This window comes from Lolium rigidum, chromosome 7 (genome assembly GCF_022539505.1).
Source record: "Lolium rigidum isolate FL_2022 chromosome 7, APGP_CSIRO_Lrig_0.1, whole genome shotgun sequence".
In the NCBI taxonomy this organism is placed as follows: domain Eukaryota; kingdom Viridiplantae; phylum Streptophyta; class Magnoliopsida; order Poales; family Poaceae; genus Lolium; species Lolium rigidum.
In genome coordinates, this window is record NC_061514.1 from 280,834,995 (window position 1) to 280,853,040 (window position 18,046).

Genomic DNA, 18,046 nt, shown 5'->3' on the forward strand with positions numbered 1-18,046 from the left:
TCCACGAAAACCGAAGTCTACAACTTGTAGGCATTGACAAGTTAATCTCTTATCAGCGGGGAACTCGTCGCGCTCGGTGGGGGGCTTTGCCGTGCTCCCAGACTTGGTTTGCGCGGCGCCCTCTTTTGCGGTTCCTTTGCCCGCATCAGCTGCACCGGCCATCATGACCTCGACGCTGCCGGCGGCGCGATCGGTGCGCGTCCCGCGGGCAGCTGCAGACCTTGGAGGATCCGGCGCCACCAGCACCAGCGATGGGTACCGGGGCTCTGGCATGGTGCCGAGGTAGATACGGTGCTGGCCGAACTCGATGATGCGGCCATTCTTGGGGAAGCGGCCGCCGTTGGCGAAGCAGTGAGAAGACAAGCCCGGATATGAACTATAGCAAGCGCAGCTGCTGGCCCCATGGTGGGCGCCAACTGTCGCCGTGCCTGGTGTAACAACAGATGCCATGGATAGGCTTAAGTTGGGGCCGGATGTACGCTTGAGGATCCGAACAAGGGGGAGGATTAAGAGAGAGAGAGAGAGAGATAGAGAGATTGAACTCGAACTTGTATTGATGAACTTGTCCTGGGGCCAGAGGTTGAAGATGTACGGAATACAAGGTGAGAACCTCTATCCTAGAGCCGATCGTCTGGTGAATCGTGAGTCTGTCCCGCGCAGAGGTGCCCCTCCTCTCCTTATATAGGGGAGAGGTGGCTTACAAGGGAATAAACCCTAATGGCATCTTTGACGAGCTAAGCTACTTTATAAAGCTACTTTGGTCCCAGGTGACACCGGTTCCATCTTTAATCAGGGGTTGATGACCTCCTCCGGCTTCTTTTACGTCAGCAGCTCCTTCAGCGTCAGGGCTTCGATTAAAGCTGAAGTGCTTCGCTCATCTTGTCCTTTGGTCCTTGATGGAATCTTTGACTGGAATGCCGACATGCTACAGTAGAGCCTATGTCGGTTCTCCGGTATCTTTACCTTGGAGCTCCGGCATCTTTGCCTTTGTATCTCAATCTCATATGTTTACCGTACTCCGGCATACCCCTCCTGGTATACCGGTTAGTACTAACTTAGCACGATTCTTAATCAACTTTGAGCATCCGGTTTAATCTTTAATTCGGTACACAAATGCTTTATCATGGCATATTTGCCATAGTCTTGGCCTACCGGGGCCACCCCAGACATTTACTTATGCATTTATCTTTTGATAGCTTTCACGCTTGAAGCATACATATCTTGGTACCACATAGTTACCTACCTTGTTTAGCATAAGTTTTTGTTGCACATATAGTTTAGCCTAGTATATATAGATTTTGTGCTTGACAAATTGAACGTTAGTTTTACTCCACAATTGTTTAAACCCTTAACTCAATTATTTTGAATTGACTATTCACCTTGTTAAAGGCGACATATGGGTCCTTTCAACTGGTATTCAATTCACAAAATGGCTATCGCACCTTCTCCATTTGAAGAGGCAACACCATGGTAGGACACATGATTATCCCAAGCCCTGCCAGGTCGTGTGGGCGGAACTTTGATGTAGGGAAGGCGAGGCGAGGCAAAGAGATCGCTGACATGGAATGTTCGCCGATCCGGTGGGCGGCCATTCTAGGTTGGCGCACAAGTGGGCGCCGGTCCAGAGATCATGTACATCTATGGTTTAGTAGCCAATGTACTCACACTACCATGGAAATTTCTTGTAGTGAGAACCCATGGTATTTTTATTTTCGTCAGTAGTTACTATAAGTGACACTATTTCATGAGCAAGTATAGATCATTACATGTTTCAACTTATTACTAAATACTCTATGTCGTAAGAAATATTTGATCATGGTAGAAAATATCATGCCAAAAGTTCAATTTATAACTCTAGAAGTTTGTACAGATTTTCTTATATGATCATACACTACAGATATAATTTTTTAGGTTGTAAACTTTGGAATCTCTACCAACATTAATAATACAAAAATGGAGAAGAACACCCAGGAAAAAATATACATATACATAATATAATCCATCAATAGGTAAAAAATAGTGTTGAGTGAGTTGTGTTTTCGTCTTTTTTGTATTCACATTTAAGTATTACTATTTCAGTATCTTGTAAGGGGCAATGAATAATAAAGAAAAACAACTTGTAGCAAGCCACGACTCTATTTTCAATGATATACACTACAACTATATACCGAAAAACAATAATTACTATTTGGCGACATTGTTGTGTAATTAGCAATGCTAGGTAAGCAATATAAAACTTATTTTTTTGTTAGCAACACATCATAACAAAATAAATAGAAATAAGTATAAAATTTTATTATCATTACATTAACTTAACTTGGCTCACGTTCAAAACTTACTTCGACCGGCCCCTAGGAGATTGAATTTCGAGCGTTGATCTCATCGTTCCCGACGACGCTTAACATGTGTGGACTAGAGCGGTGAGTAGTGACACATGGATGGGATGGCGAAGGCTGTCAGTGTAGCATGGTGGTCTAATGAGAGTGCGTGCTCTAGGTTTTAGCATTTGGGGAATTGGTAATGGAAGACCTACCACATTGATATGAACGAACAGGTGATCACCCCCGCACGACGTGTAATTTGTTCAGTGGACCGACAGAAACCTACCAAACATGTCAGTTTTTTGAATTAAGCATTCATTATTCATATGAGAATAATTCAGATGACAGGTGTTTGTAACACATGACCAGTTGGCCAAGATGTTCATGGATAACCATGTTCGTTAAATGAGCCGAAAATCATATGATTTGACCTTTGCAAATGTCGTCGGTTTTGGTTTTCTATGACCGGCCTGCGGCCCAACTTTTTTTAAATATATGACAAAATACCGAAATATGTATATGTCCCTTCTGATTGGATGGTATATGGGCTGGTGATTCATATACTTATATTCAAATAACATTGTTCCGTACAGACATGAAAGTGAAGAGGTCGAATGCCATCGCACCCAATTACCCGAAGCACCGGCATCTAATGACTTAGCATGAAAACGGCGATCATTTTTTCAATCGGACAGGCAAAAAGCACACGCCCTGGCATGCATGAATCGGCTCGAAGCCGTACCATGTCGCGTGGAAGTAAATCCGATTTGGCACTAACATGGACATATCCGTCAATTTCCCTAGTTCGTTTTGTTTTGGATGGGCTGGGAGATGGCTAACACGGAACGTTCCCCACTCCGGTGGACGGCCCATGTGGGTGGAACTATGATGTTTTTTTTAACGGAGGCAAAAGCTTTGCCTCATCTCTATCTCTATCTCTACTATATCTCTATCTCTTCTCTATCTTTACTATATATAAAAAGGAAGAACTGATTCTGTTTAATTCGGTCGGAGGTATCGTCCTACACTTTTTAAAGTAAGACCGATTTACCCTCCAACCAAATCACAACCTATTAACGAATAACGATCGCATAAGGCAGTTAAGGAAAATAATCACATGCCTATTAGCGATCACATAAGGCAGTTTCTCTTCTCTATCTCTATCTCTACTATATTATTATATATAAAAAGGAAGAACTGGTTATGTTTCCTCCGGTCGGAGGTTTCGTCCTACACTTTTTAAAATAAAACCGATTTACCCTCCCACCAAATCACATACCTATTAACGAATAATGATCGCATAAGGCAGTTAAGAAAAATAATCACATACCTATTAGCGATCACATAAGGCAGTTAAGGAAAAAAAGACATATAAGGGCAAGTACAATGCGGACGCTTAGACGTCGACGCTAGGATCTGATTCCTGGTAGATCGGCAGGGTTTTTAATTCCTGGCGTTTGTGCGGCATCGACGCAAGAAAAAGGAGTCGAGCGCCCGTGATTAGCGCCCGTGTAGCCTGGAGCGAAACAGACCAAGCGGCCAGGTAGTTAGCGCCCGTGATTAGCATCTGCCGTTGGGGATTAAAGCGTTTAGAATATAATCTGATTTTATTTTGTTATTTTTCCCAATCTAAGCGCCTATAGTAGCGCCGGACGTTGTACATGCCCTAAGGCAGATCGCTAATAGCAAGGACGTGCACATATGTTTTCTTTCCTTTTTAACGGTCGCATAAGGCAAGTACCCCCTTTCATTTCAGTCATACAAAGTTATTGCCACATATTGCCTTTTCAATATCTAGATCTTCATTACTTAAATTGCCTCACAATTGGGGTTCACTATCATGTTTTTTTAGTGATATGGAAACCATTCCTTGCTACTGCAGGTTATGAATAGACAAGTTGGTGAAGATCTGCGGCATCTTGTGTGCTTTTGGTTGAGATTTTTTTTGAACAGAGCAAGATTTTATGTTGCAGGTTCAAAGGTTGGCTTGTTACTGCTGGAAGCTTAATTCCATTTCAAATACTCCGTCCGTCCCAAAATGTAAGGCATCTAAGGATTGATCAAATGTCAAAGCTTACTAAATTTGACCAAATATTTAAGAAAAAATATTTACATCTACAATATCAAATGGACATATTAAAAAAATAAAATTTATGGTGAATCTATCGATGTTTGATTCAGTATTGTAAATATTCAACTTTTTGTGTATAAACTTGGTCAAACTTAAAAAATGTTGACTTTTGACTAATCCTAAGGCGCCTTACATTTTGGGACGGAGGGAGTACTAACGTAGAGGGGAAGTACATAGCATATTTTTGGGTACTGTTCTTTCTGAAACGTGGAAGAATTGTTTACATGCTATATGTTTTTAGGAGCTGCCGAAATATTTTATATTTATTTTTTCCTTTTCCCAAGGATATAGTTAGAATGTACCCATGTTGTTTGAAAAAGGCCGTCTTACAATCTGTAACTGGTGGTTTTAAAAGGGTAATCTTACAATCTGCGGATGCTCTTAAAATTTGTCTTCCTCTGCCATCCGTATATGTACTCTTGGTACTGATCAAGTATTCTCTTTTAAAAAAATGATATTGGAAAAACATAGTGGGACAGTAAACTATCTTTTGTGTGTGTCGCTGCATATTTGATGATTAAATCACAATGTAATAACTTCTAAATTCTTGATATTTGTGTTTTCCGCTGACGCCTTTAACATGAATAAGTTAATGTTCATATGGTCACTTTGTTGGAATGATCGGTGCAGCAGCTCTTCCAGAGAATATATGGGCATTCTTTGCGAGATTCAGGTCCTATTGTCCAGACTTCAACAAGCCGGTGCGGTGTAACTGTGTGTGGAATATAAAGTCACCATCAATGGTAATATTGAAACTGAAGGCGGGGAGGAGGTGTTGGTATACATAATTTTTTCTTTGATAATTATATTTTATGTACCCTAGGCTAGGATTCAGTTGTAAATTAATCTGAGCAAGGGCATACATTTTAAAACAAGATTAAATTATACAGTGTAAATTAATCTGAGCAGCTGATGGAGGAAATCTAAATAAAATCAATCAGGTTCCTGTGATTTTGAAAATACAAACGGGTTTATTTCTTCACACTCCATGTTAATCTGATGCCCGTGAAAATGTGATGTATACAAAAATTAGTCGCATTTCAATAGTCAGTTGGGGAAAACCGTGACTGTTGTATCATATCTCAGTTAAGGGGAAAGACCTTGTCAGTGAAGGTCTCTTTGTTGAAGGTAAGGACATTGAGGCCGAATTGCGCGGCCAGAATCGGAGTTCACCGATGGCCACCACCAAGATGTGGATAGAGAGGCGGGAACGACCAGAAACAGCCAGATCTATGGACTCGGATGGAGGATGACCACGGTGGACACGGTGCAACGCCGGTCTTTGACGATGAGCCTACTAGGTGTGGTCTAACAAGGTTGCCGAACGGGAACTGCGATGGTTCTCCCACCGGTGATGGAGAGGCAGGGGAGGGGGCCGGTATCCGCTAGGTCTTCTCGAGAGAGTGGTGGAGCTCTATAAAGTGTGTGAGCTCGAGAGAGTGAGGAGGCGGTCGGCTTTACATCATTCACATTCATTTTCTGCAACAGGTTTCTAGAAAAAGGAAGTGTTAAGATCGTGTAATTTGTAACTAATACGATTTTATTGTAATTCTATTTTTCTTTGATGGAAATTATTGTCACAAAGCTTCCTTGTATTAGTCGCACATGTTATCTTGAGTACAAAGTGGGCTATATGTTCAGAAAGAGACACAAAAGACAAAGAAACTCCAAAATGGGTCAAAATAAACAAAACAAAAGGGAAAAAAATGACACAGTACAACACCTATTTTTCTTTCACACATCCTCACTCCGGAATCTATCCATGGTCCAAGCATAGGAAGTTTAGCAACTATTTGTCAGCAGAACATAGCAAAGCTTGAGAGCATAGAAGTTGTTCAGGTGGTACACAAAATAGCATTATATTGTTGTAACCAAGATCATCATCATGTATTTGAGTATTCTAAGATAACCTTCACAAGCTTACATATCTTTCTTATAATATTACAAAGAGTAACATCACCTCAGATTCATGCATGAATGGTAAATTTAATTCTTGCTCTTATCATCATAATAAATACTCTCCGGCTCTTATGAGGATACATCACTACATAAAAAATTAGCATCCGCACCCCGACCTACCGATGAAGGTTTTTACCCCAACCATTATTGAAGATTTACCTCTTTTGTATTGTATGTTTGACACAACAGGCTATGATCTAGGGTTGTCTCCAGATATTTATGAATATTAAAATATTGTTGGACTAATCAGAAAAGAAGTATTCCTTCGGTTATACCTGTGTTTGTATCACCCACGTTTTGTGAAACAATAATACATCCAAAAGGAGGTTATTGTGTTGACAGTTATGACAGCCCAGAATATAGGTGTGGTACTTCCTGCGGAAGAGTAACGAGAAGACCTAGAACTTGGAACCACGTAGATGCACAACAATGTTGTCTTGTTATTGCGTTAGGTATTATCATGTTGTATTACATTATGATATCCCTGATTTGTTTCGAGTCTTCATAGTGAGTCATGAATTATATATGTGCATTGAAAAATTAAATTTGAGGACCCGTGACAACGCACGGGCATTCGTACTAGTCAATTTATTAAGTAGAAAATGTACGGTTTTTAGGAGAAAGTTGGGCAAAAACCAACAACAATAGTGCCAGAGCACACCCATAACCACACACACTCTGCCACAAGGGAACACCTAGCCACCCTGGCTACCCACAAAAGCTAAGAAGCTCAAGCCGGCCTATGCTAAATAGATGGCTCTTCGAGGACAGACCGGCAGCTCTGCTTCTGACGATGACCCTCGGAGAGGAGATGCGCAAGACAAGCGCCGAATAGGACCTTCACCGGACCGCCCCTCAAAGGTCATCGTACAATGGCCGAGGGTGGATTCAACTTCACAGCAAGAAGTGACCACCACGAAGACATTCGAACACGCCGGAACGGAGCCGACTAACATGACCTTGCCGCAACCAAACCTTGGTCACCACCATCGTCTTTGCCTCTCAAGCCTCCACCCGGAACACCCGCATATCAGGTTGACCTCCTGCCAACCTAGATGTCCTGTGTGTCGAGGCCGCCAGAGGGCGCGAAAGGGATCACCAACTTCAAGATGACGCCCTTAAGAGGGGGCACGATGAAGAATCGACGCCGTCGTCCGATCCCGCGGGATCTAGGCTTTCACCCGAAGATGTGAACCCGAGGCAGTGAAGGTCGCAGAGCTCCACGACCCCCCCCCCCCAGAAGGACGACAACATCCGCAGATGCCGTGCGGTCAGGCTTTCGCCCGGAGCAAACGAGCCACCACACCCTCACGTGGCTGGACAACGAGACGAAGACCGAAAATGCTGCCAGCCCGCACTCCGCATACACACCTCATTTGTAGAAGTGGCGCCACCACCGCACACAAGCCACCACCGCCACCACAACCAGACCAAGGAGCTCCGTGAGCTCCGCTGCCACCACCCGCACCGCGCGGGGCTGAAGAGCCGAGTTGCACCATTACTACCGACCAAGCTCGCCGAGAAGAGCTCCACGGGCGCTGCCAACCGCCACAGAGAGGGAGCTTCGACGGACTCCAACACATGGGTCCAAGGCCAAGTCGTCGGCTGCAGCATCGCGAGCTCCCCGGTCCAGCCGCCATGCCGCCCTCTCAGCCACAGCGGCCGCCAAGCTAGCCAGAGCACACACCAGGCCGTCGCCCTGCAGACCAGCCCCACAGCCACGCCCCGCGCCGCTGCACCACGAGAAAGCCCGTCACGCGCCCCGGCCATCCCCGCGCCACACGCCGGCGCCCCAACCATCCCCGCACCGCAAGCCGGCCGGGGCCGCGCGCATCGCCGCCTGACCGCCCACACAACCCGAGCGCCACGGCATCCGCTAGGCCACTGCCACGGCCCGCCTCACCATTAGACGGGGCGTACCTTACCCGGATCCGCCACCCCATGGTCTCGGAGCCGCCGCTCCGATGTCCTAGCGCCAGCGAGCCACCATCTTTGCCCCAGCCAGATCTGGTGGCCGCCCGCGACGCCACGAAGAGGGAGCCACCCCTGGCACCATTTGGCAGCGGAAAGGGGGGGCACCACCACCGCGGCGCGAAGGCCGGCAGCAGCGGCGGCGGAGGGTCGTCGGGGAGGAGTACGGGGGTGGTGTGGGATTTTTGCCCCCGGTGCCACTTGGGGTGTGACACAGGGCGGGGGGGGGGATTTTCGTCGAAACTATGATGTAGCCATGTAGGGAAGGTGATGCGAGGCAAATAGATCGCTGGCATGGAATGTTTCCCGATCCTATGGGTGGCCGTTCTATGTTGCCGCACAAGTGGGCGTCGTCCGAGAGCTTATGTACCCCTACGGGTTAGTGGTAGATGTGCTCACACCTATCACAAAAATGTCTTGTAGTGAGAACCCACGGTATTTTTTTATTTTGGTCAGTAGTTACTACAATTGACAGTATTTGAAGAACAAGTATAGAGCATAACATGTTGTCAACTTATTACTTAAGTACTCTAAGTAGTAAGACACGTTTGATCATCGTAGAAATTTTTTTTTCGAAATGGGGATAATACCCCAGCCTCTGCATCAAAATGATGCATATGGCTGCTTTATTACCTTATTAAAAGAGACTCCGGCATTTACAGTTTATTACAACTCACTCATCGACTAAAGTCGAGACTAAAATCAACCATCTAAATAAACAAAGAAGTTGTCTCCAAGAAAACATCAAAGATTTAATCTAAGCTGATGCCGCCAACCACACTGGTTGTAAAAATCCCGTGCGACCATCTCCAGTCGGTTGCACCCAGACTCCATGGCAGCCCGATGATCCTCTGGTTGGAGATAAGACCACGTACGGATCCAATGAATAGCCAAAGGAATTACCTGCAAGAAAGGTTGAGGTTTCGGCTTGTTAAAAACCACTTCATTACGCACATTCCATATAGCCCAAATCAAAGCCCATACACCCACACGAATCTGCAGTACATCTTTCTTTGCAATACCACTAAGCCAAGTACCAAAAAGATGAGTGATATTCACAGGTGGGGATAAACCAAAAGTCATATATATTATGCGCCAAACGACCTTAGCTAGAGGGCATTCAATAAACAAATGTTGAATAGATTCATCCTTATCACAGAAAACACATTTCTTGCATCCTTGCCAATTTCTTTTTGCAAGGTTATCTTTGGTTAAAATAACTCTCCGATGGAGAAACCACATAAAGATCTTAATCTTCAGCGGTACCTTCATTTTCCAAATATATTTCCTTAAGAAGTTCCTTTTATCTTGTAACAAATCAAGATAGTATGATTTTACAAGTAAAATTGCCTCGAACTAGTTAGAGCCCAAACAAAGGAATCATTTTCATTAGACAACCGAACATGCATAAGACGTTCCACTAATTCTAACCAGAGAACCCACTTGTTGGGTGTTAGAATCCTTCTAAATGAAACCTCGAAGAGGGTTATTCTCTAAAACATGCGCAACTGAGACATGTTTTCTTTCAGCAATGTTAAAAAGAGATGGGTATTGCTGTGACAAAGGTGCGTTCCCCAACCACTTATCTTCCCAAAAACTAGTGTTTTTTCCATTGCCAATTTTGAAAGATCCACGCTTAAGAAAATCATCTTTCAATTTCATCAAACCTTTCCAAAAAGGAGAATCAAGTGGCTTTGCTTTTACTTGAGATAATGTTTTAGATTGAATATATTTGTTACGAAGCAATTCTTGCCACACCCCGTCTCCATTCAAAAGTTCAAACAACCACTTACTAATTAGACTCTTATTCTTTAGTTCCAATACTTCAATTCCGAGCCCCCCTGGTCTTTAGGGCGACACAAGATATCCCACCTCGATAATCTATACTTACGCTTATGACCATCACTCTGCCAAAAGAAATGTGATCGATAATAGTCTAGCCTTTTTCTTACCCCCACAGGGATCTCAAAAAAAGATAACATAAACATAGGCAGGCTAGTTAAAACCGAATTCATAAGAATTAAGCGGTCTCCATATGATAAAAGCTTCCCAATCCAGCTACTCAATTTTCTCTCAAACCTGTCCTCAATAGGTTTCCATTCGCCATTCCTCAATTTACGATAATGAATTGGTATGCCGAGGTACTTAAAAGGGAAAGCCCCAATCTCACAACCAAAAAGGATTCTATATTGCTCCTCATCGTAGAAAATATCATGCCAAAAGTTCAATCTATAACTCTAGCAGTGTCTACAATTTTTCTTATATGATCAGACACTACAAATCTATTTGTTAGGTTCTGAACTTCGGAATCTCTACTAACATACTTAATAATACAAAAATATAGAAGAACACACACAAAAAAGTATACATATACACAATATAATTCATCAGTTATTAAAAAAAGTTCACAATGAGACTATGTTTTTATCTTTTTTGTTTTCACATTTATGGTGTTACTATTTCAATATTTCTAAGGGGTGAGGACTCATAAAGAAAAAACTTGTAGCAATCAATGATAATTTTTCAATTATATATGTTGCAACTATATAAGAAAAGATAATTATTAATATTTAGCAATATTGTTGTGTAACTAGAAATGCTAAGTAAGCAATATACAACATTTTTTTTGGTTAAGAACACATCATAATAAAAGTACAGAAATATGTATAGAAGTTTATTATCAATACATTAACTTGACTCAGGTTCAAAACTTATTTGGACCAGCCATAGGAGGGCGAACCGTGACAATGTCTCGCATTTTTCTATGATGCGTGGACGGCCACACGCGGATGGGATGACATATCGTGGTTGTGTAGTATCCTGGGTTTCACCACGGCGAGGAACTACGATATAGAATTTGCTGAATTGAGAATATAAAAAACTTATAAGTGATCTCCAGTGTTTATATACCCGCTGCATAAGTTGTCCGGTGGACGCCTGGAAACCTAGCGAACACGTCAGTTTCTTAAATCCCCCCTGCATTATTCCATGAGAATAAATCCAACAAGCCATGTTTAAAACATACGTAGTCGACCAGGAAGTTCACCGATAATCACCTCGTTTGTCAAATGTACCGGAAATCACATGATTTGACCATTTTTCTTTGTATAGGGTAGCGCCAAGGTTATCTTTTTTTCTTCTGATTCGGCCTCTCGTTCAATACATTCTTTATAATATATGACAAAAATATTGAAATAAGCACATGTTCCTTTCTGAAAGCAGAGCATATGGACCGATGCTTCATATATATTCAAACAATTGTTCCACACGGACATGAAAGTGAAGTGGTGGAATGCCATCGCACCCGATCACCCGAATAACCGGCATACAATTCCTTTGCACGGAAACGGCGATCACATTTTCAATCGGAGAGGCAAAGCACACGCCGTGGTACGCATGAATCGGCTCAAAAGCCATACCATGTGTCGTGGAAGCAACTCCAATTTGGCGTGGGCGCCAACATGGGCAGATCCGTCAATTCCCCCCTAGTTCGTTTTGTTTTCGACGTGCTGGGAGATGGCCGACAAGGAACGTTCCCCGGTCCTGTGGGCGGGCTGTTCCAGGCCAGCGCACAAGTGGGTGCATGTCAATTGCTCGTGTATCCCTCTGGCCTTTGGGTTGAGCCATTCTCCGATCAGATCCCATCCCCAGCGTCATCACACTCACGGGTGCCAAGGGACACAAAATCATTCTCCTCCAGAATACTCGGACCTAGAGAGATACACACGCAGCGCCGCAGAGGGGAGAGGAGAGAGAGATTCAAACACGCGGTGACGCGGATCGCGAAGCGCGAGGAGGCCAGGTGACCGATGAGCGGGGCGGAGGAGGAAGCGGCGCGCGCGGCCGGCAGCAGCGAGGCAGTGGCAACTAGGGCGGCAACGCGGGCGGGTCGTCGGGGAGCGGGGAAGGCCACCCGCGCCGCCGGTTCGACGACAAGGCGCTCATCACGCGCACGTCTCATCATGTGGCCAAACATGTTATATATGATCCGGGGGGCGGCCGTACTAGGTTGGCTCACAAGTGGGCGTCGGTCCACAGCTCATGTATCCCTATGGTTTAGTGGCCAATGTGCTCACACTACCACGGAAATTTCTTGTAGTGAGAACCGATGGTATTTTTATTTTCATGAGCAGTAACTACAAGTGACACTATTTCTAGAGCAGGTATAGATCATAACATGTTTCAACTTATTACTAAAGTACTCTACGTTGTAAGATATATTTGATCATGGTAGAAAATATCATGCCAAAAGTTCAATGTATAACTCTACAAGTTTCTACAAATTTTCTTATATGATCATACACTACAGTTATATTTGTTAGGCTGTAAACTGCGGAATCTCTACGAACATTAATAATATAAAAATGGAGATGAACACCCACACAAAAAATATACATTAATATAATCCAACAATAGTTTTAAAAATAGTTTAGAGTTTTTGTCTTTTTTTGTATTCACATTTAAGTGTTACTATTTCAATATCTTTTTTATGGGAATGAACAATAAAGAAAAACAACCTGTAGCAAGGCAGGGCTATATTTTCAACGATATACATTGCAACTATATACCAAAAAACAAGAATTATTATTTAGCGGTGTTGTTGTGTAATTAGCAATGCTAAGTAATTAATATAAAACCTATTTTTGTTAGCAACACATCCTAACAAAAAATATAGAAATAAGTATAAAATTTTATTATCATTACATTAACTTAACTTGGCTCGCGTTAAAAGGTTTCGTGGACCGGCCCCTAAGAGGGTGTACTTCAGTGATCTCACGGTTACCCATGATATGTCGCATGTGCGTACTAGAGCGGTGAGAGGCTACACGTGGATGGGATGACGGAGTTTGTCCGTGTAGCATGGTGGTCTCACGCTAGGGAGGGCTTTAGGATATATAACATTTGGAGAATTGGTAGTGGAAGACATACCACGTTGATATGGATGAACATGTCATCACCCCCATATGACACTTAAGTAATTTGGTATACCGACAATAACCTATCGAACATGTCAGTTTCTTGAATTAGCCGTTCATTATTCGTATGGGAATAATTCAAATGGCGGGTGTTACAACATGGGGAGCTGGCTAGGAGGTTCATGGATAACCACCTGGTTCGTCAAATGAGCCGAAATGCGCATGATTTGACCTTTTTGCCCAGGTGGATGGCGATGATGGTCCACAAAAGTTAATAGGTCACAAAGGTCATCGGTTTTGGTTTTCTATGATCAGTTTGCAGTCCGACCGTTTGTAATATATGACAAAAATCAAAATATGTGTGTGTACCTTCTGAACACAGCGCATACGGGCTGGTGCTTCTTGTATAGTGTGTTTTCAAAGATCATTATTCCATACAAACATGAAAGTGAAGAGGTCGAATGCCATCACAGCCCATTACCCGAACTACCGGCATCCCATGCCTTAGCACGAAAACGGCGGTCATCTCTTAAATCAGAGAGGCAAAAAGCACACGCCGTGGCACACATGAATGGCTCAGAAGCTGTACCATGTCACGTGGAAGCAACTCCGATTTGGCACTAACATGGGCATATCCGTCAATTCCCCCTGTTCGTTTTGTTTTGGACGGGCTGGCTGGGAGATGGCTGACACGGAACGTTCCCCGGTCCGGTAGGCGGGCCGTTCCAGGCTGTCGCACAAGTGGGTGTCCGTCGGTCAAGCGCCCCCTCTCGTATCCCTCTGCCCTCTGGCCTCACCATTCCCCGATCAGATCCCATCGCCTGCGCGATCACCCTCACACTCACGCGCGCCCAGCGACACAAAATCATCCGCAATAAACTTACTGTTGAGGAAATGTGCATAGGCAACCCGGCTGATGCCTTCTTCCAAATGTGTTTACACTTGCAGCGCTGGAGGGTTCGGGTCAAACTGAAGGACATGCCGTTGTTGGACGAGGCGCTGGGCGAGATTAGGCGGCTACATGCGTCGCTACGGACTGAAGACGGAGCTCCCACTTCTTTATTTGAGCCTCTTTAGTTTTAGTGAGGTGTAGTTGTTCCCTAGCACATGTTGGTCGGGAGGACCCTTGGTCGATTTGTAATGAACTTTGTCATGATGGTGTGTGTGTTGTGTGCTGTATCCAAACTATGTGGGTGTCGATTGCTTTATATATAAAGCCGGTCCAAGGCCTTAAATTTAAAAAGAACCCACGATATTTCTATTTATGTCAGTACCTACTATAAGTGACGCTACTTCAAGAACAACTATAGAGCATAACATGTTGTCAACTTAGTACTCTAAGTTGTAAGACACGTTTGATCATGGTAGAAAATATCATGCAAAAGTTCAATTTATAACTCTGGAAGTTTCTACAATTTTTCTTATATGATCATACACTACAAATTTATTTGTTGGGTTGTAAGCTTCAAAATCTCAACCAACATATCTATTAATACAAAATGGAGAATAACACACACAAAAAAGTATACATATACATAATATAATTCATGAATTATTAAAAAATAGTTCATGGTGAGACTATGGTTTCGTCTTTTTTTGTTTTCAAATTTAATTAAGGTGTAACAATTTCAATATGTTTATGAGGGGCAATTAATGCCTCATAAAGAAAAAAAGCTTGTACCGAGCCATTATTCATTTTCAACGGTATACATTGCAACTATATGCCGAAAAAACAATAATTGATATTTAGTGATATTGTTGTGTGATTACCAATGATAAGTAAGAAATATACAACTTATTTTTGTTAACAACACATCATAACATAAATACAGAAACAAGTATAAAAGTTTATTATCATTACATTAACTTAACTTGGCTCGGGTCCAAAACTTACTTGGATCGGCCATACGAGGGCAAAATGCTACTATTTTCCCATGACGCGTGTACTACAACTGTGAGCACTGATATACGAATGGGACGGGGGAGGATTCCCATGGAGGGTTGTGGTTTGATGGCAGTGGCCAGTGAGGGAATATGATTTGAGATTTTGCTGAACTGTGAGAGAAAAACTTAAGATTTGGATATGGATGAACAGGCACATAAGTTGTTTGGTGGACCGTCAAAAACCTAACGAACGCGCCCAATTTTCTTGAATTAGCCATGCCTGTTTTGCATTAGAATAAAACAAATGAGATTGTTTATAACATAGGTAGAGTAACAGGAAGTTGACTAATAATCAGTTGTTGATCAAATGTACCGAAAATCACATTGATTGTTTTTTCTTGGTAGGGCGGCGAGGACCGCCGAAGTTATCGGTTTTTTCTGATTTGGCGTCTCATTTGATACATTCTTTTAATATACAAAATATTGAAGTATGCACATGTTCCTTTCTGCTTATGGGCCGGTGCTTCTTATACTGTATATTATATTCAAACAACATTGTTCCATACAGACATGAAAGTGAAGAGGTCGAATGCCATCGCATCCGATTACCCGAAGCATCGGCATCCAATGCCTTTGCACGAAAACGGCGATCACTTTTTCAATCGGAGAGGGCAAAGCACACACCGTGGTACACATGAATCGGCTCAAAAGCCGTACCATGTGTCGTGGAAGCAACGCCGATTTGGCATGGGCGCTAACATGGGCAGATCCGTTAATTCCCCTAGTTCGTTTTGTTTTCGACGGGCTGGGAGATGGCTGACACGAAACGTTCCCCGGTCCTATGGGCGGGCCGTTCCAGGCCGGCGCACAAGTGGGTCAATTGCTCGTGTATCCCTCTGGCCTTTGGGTTGAGCCATTCCCCGATCAGATCCCATCCCCAGCGCCATGATACGTCTCAAACGTATCTATAATTTCTTATGTTCCATGCTACTTTTATGACAATACTTGAATGTTTTATACATACTTTACAGCATTATTATACATTTTCCGGCACTAACCTATTAACAAGATGCCGAAGCGCCAGTTGCTGTTTTCTGCTGTTTTTGGTTTCAGAAATCCTAGTAAAGAAATATTCTCGAAATTGGACGAAATCAACGCCCAGGGTCCTATTTTTACACGAATCTTCCAGAAGACCAAGGGGGAAAGGAAGTGGGGCCACGAGGCGCCGACACACTAGGGCGGCGCGGCCCAGGCCCTGGCCGCGCGGCCCTAGCGTGTGGGGCCCTCGTGTGGCCCCCTGCGTTGCCCTTCCGCCTACTTAAAGCCTTCGTCGCGAATACCCCTGTATCGAGAGCCACGATACGGAAAACCTTCCAGAGACACCGCCGCCGCCAATCCCATCTCGGGGGATTCAGGAGATCGCCTCCGGCACCCTGCCGGAGGGGAATCATCACCGGAGGGGCTCTACATCATCATGCCCGCCTCCGGATTGATATGTGAGTAGTTCATCCTTGGACTATGGGTCCATAGCAGTAGCTAGATGGTTGTCTTCTCCGCATGTGCTATCATTGTTTAGATCTTGTGAGCTGCCTAACATGATCAAGATCATCTATTTGTAATGCTACATGTTGTGTTTGGCGGGATCCGATGAATATAGAATATTATGTCAAGTTGATTATCAATCTATCATATATGTGTTGTTTATGTTCTTGCATGCTCTCCGTTGCTAGTAGAGGCTCGGCCAAGTTGATACTTGTAACTCCAAGAGGGGGTATTTATGCTCGATAGTGGGTTCATGCCTCCATTGAATCCGGGACAGCTGATGTGAAAGTTCTAAGGTTGTGGATGTGCTGTTGCTACTAGGGATAAAACATTGATGTTTTGTCTAAGGATATTTGTGTTGATTACATTACGCACCATACTTAATGCAATTATCTGTTGTTTACAACTTAATACTGGAGGGGGTTCGGATGATAACCTGAAGGTGGATTATTTAGGCATAGATGCATGCCGGATAGCGGTCTATGTACTTTGTCGTAATGCCCTGATTAAATCACATAGTAATCATCGTTGATATGTATTGAATCTTGATTTGTCAATTGCCCACCTGTAATTTGTTCACCCAGCATGTTAGTTATCTTATTGGAGAGACACCACTAGTGAACTGTGGACCCCGGTCTATTCTTTTACATCTGAATACATTCTACTGCAATTATTGTTTTTACTATTCTTTGCAAACAAACACCATCTTCCACTCGATACGCTTAATCCTTTGTTTTCAGCAAGCCGGTGAGATTGACAACCTCACTGTTACGTTGGGGCAAAGTATCTTGATTGTGTTGTGCAGGTTCCACGTTGGCGCCGGTTTCACTGGTGTTGCGTCGCACTACACTCCTCCACCAACAACCTTCACGTGCTTCTTGGCTCCTACTGGTTCGATAACCTTGGTTTCTTACTAAGGGAAAACTTACTGCTGTGCGCATCACACCTTCCTCTTGGGGTTCCCAACGGACGTGTCGACTACACGCCAGCACTACAAGAAAAGTTGCCATGGCCGACGAAGTTGAAGTCGCGTCGTGGTTGCTGGTGTACCATGGCCGACGATTTTGGTCCCTCCGTGGTGCATGTCAAAACTTTTTTTTTCTCGTTTTTGAGGCCACCTAGCCCGACGAAAGCGGCCAAAACGTGGCGTATGGTGGCCCGGGACGTGGTGCATCTCGAAATCTCGGGTTCGCCGGCCGAGTCAACGCAAATCCGCACCGCCGAGGGATGTAGGGCCCGGATGGCAGCCTCTCGGCATTGTTTTTTTCTACATCGCGCCATCTCGTTCAACGAGCCGTTTACGATGCAGGATCATGGGTCCC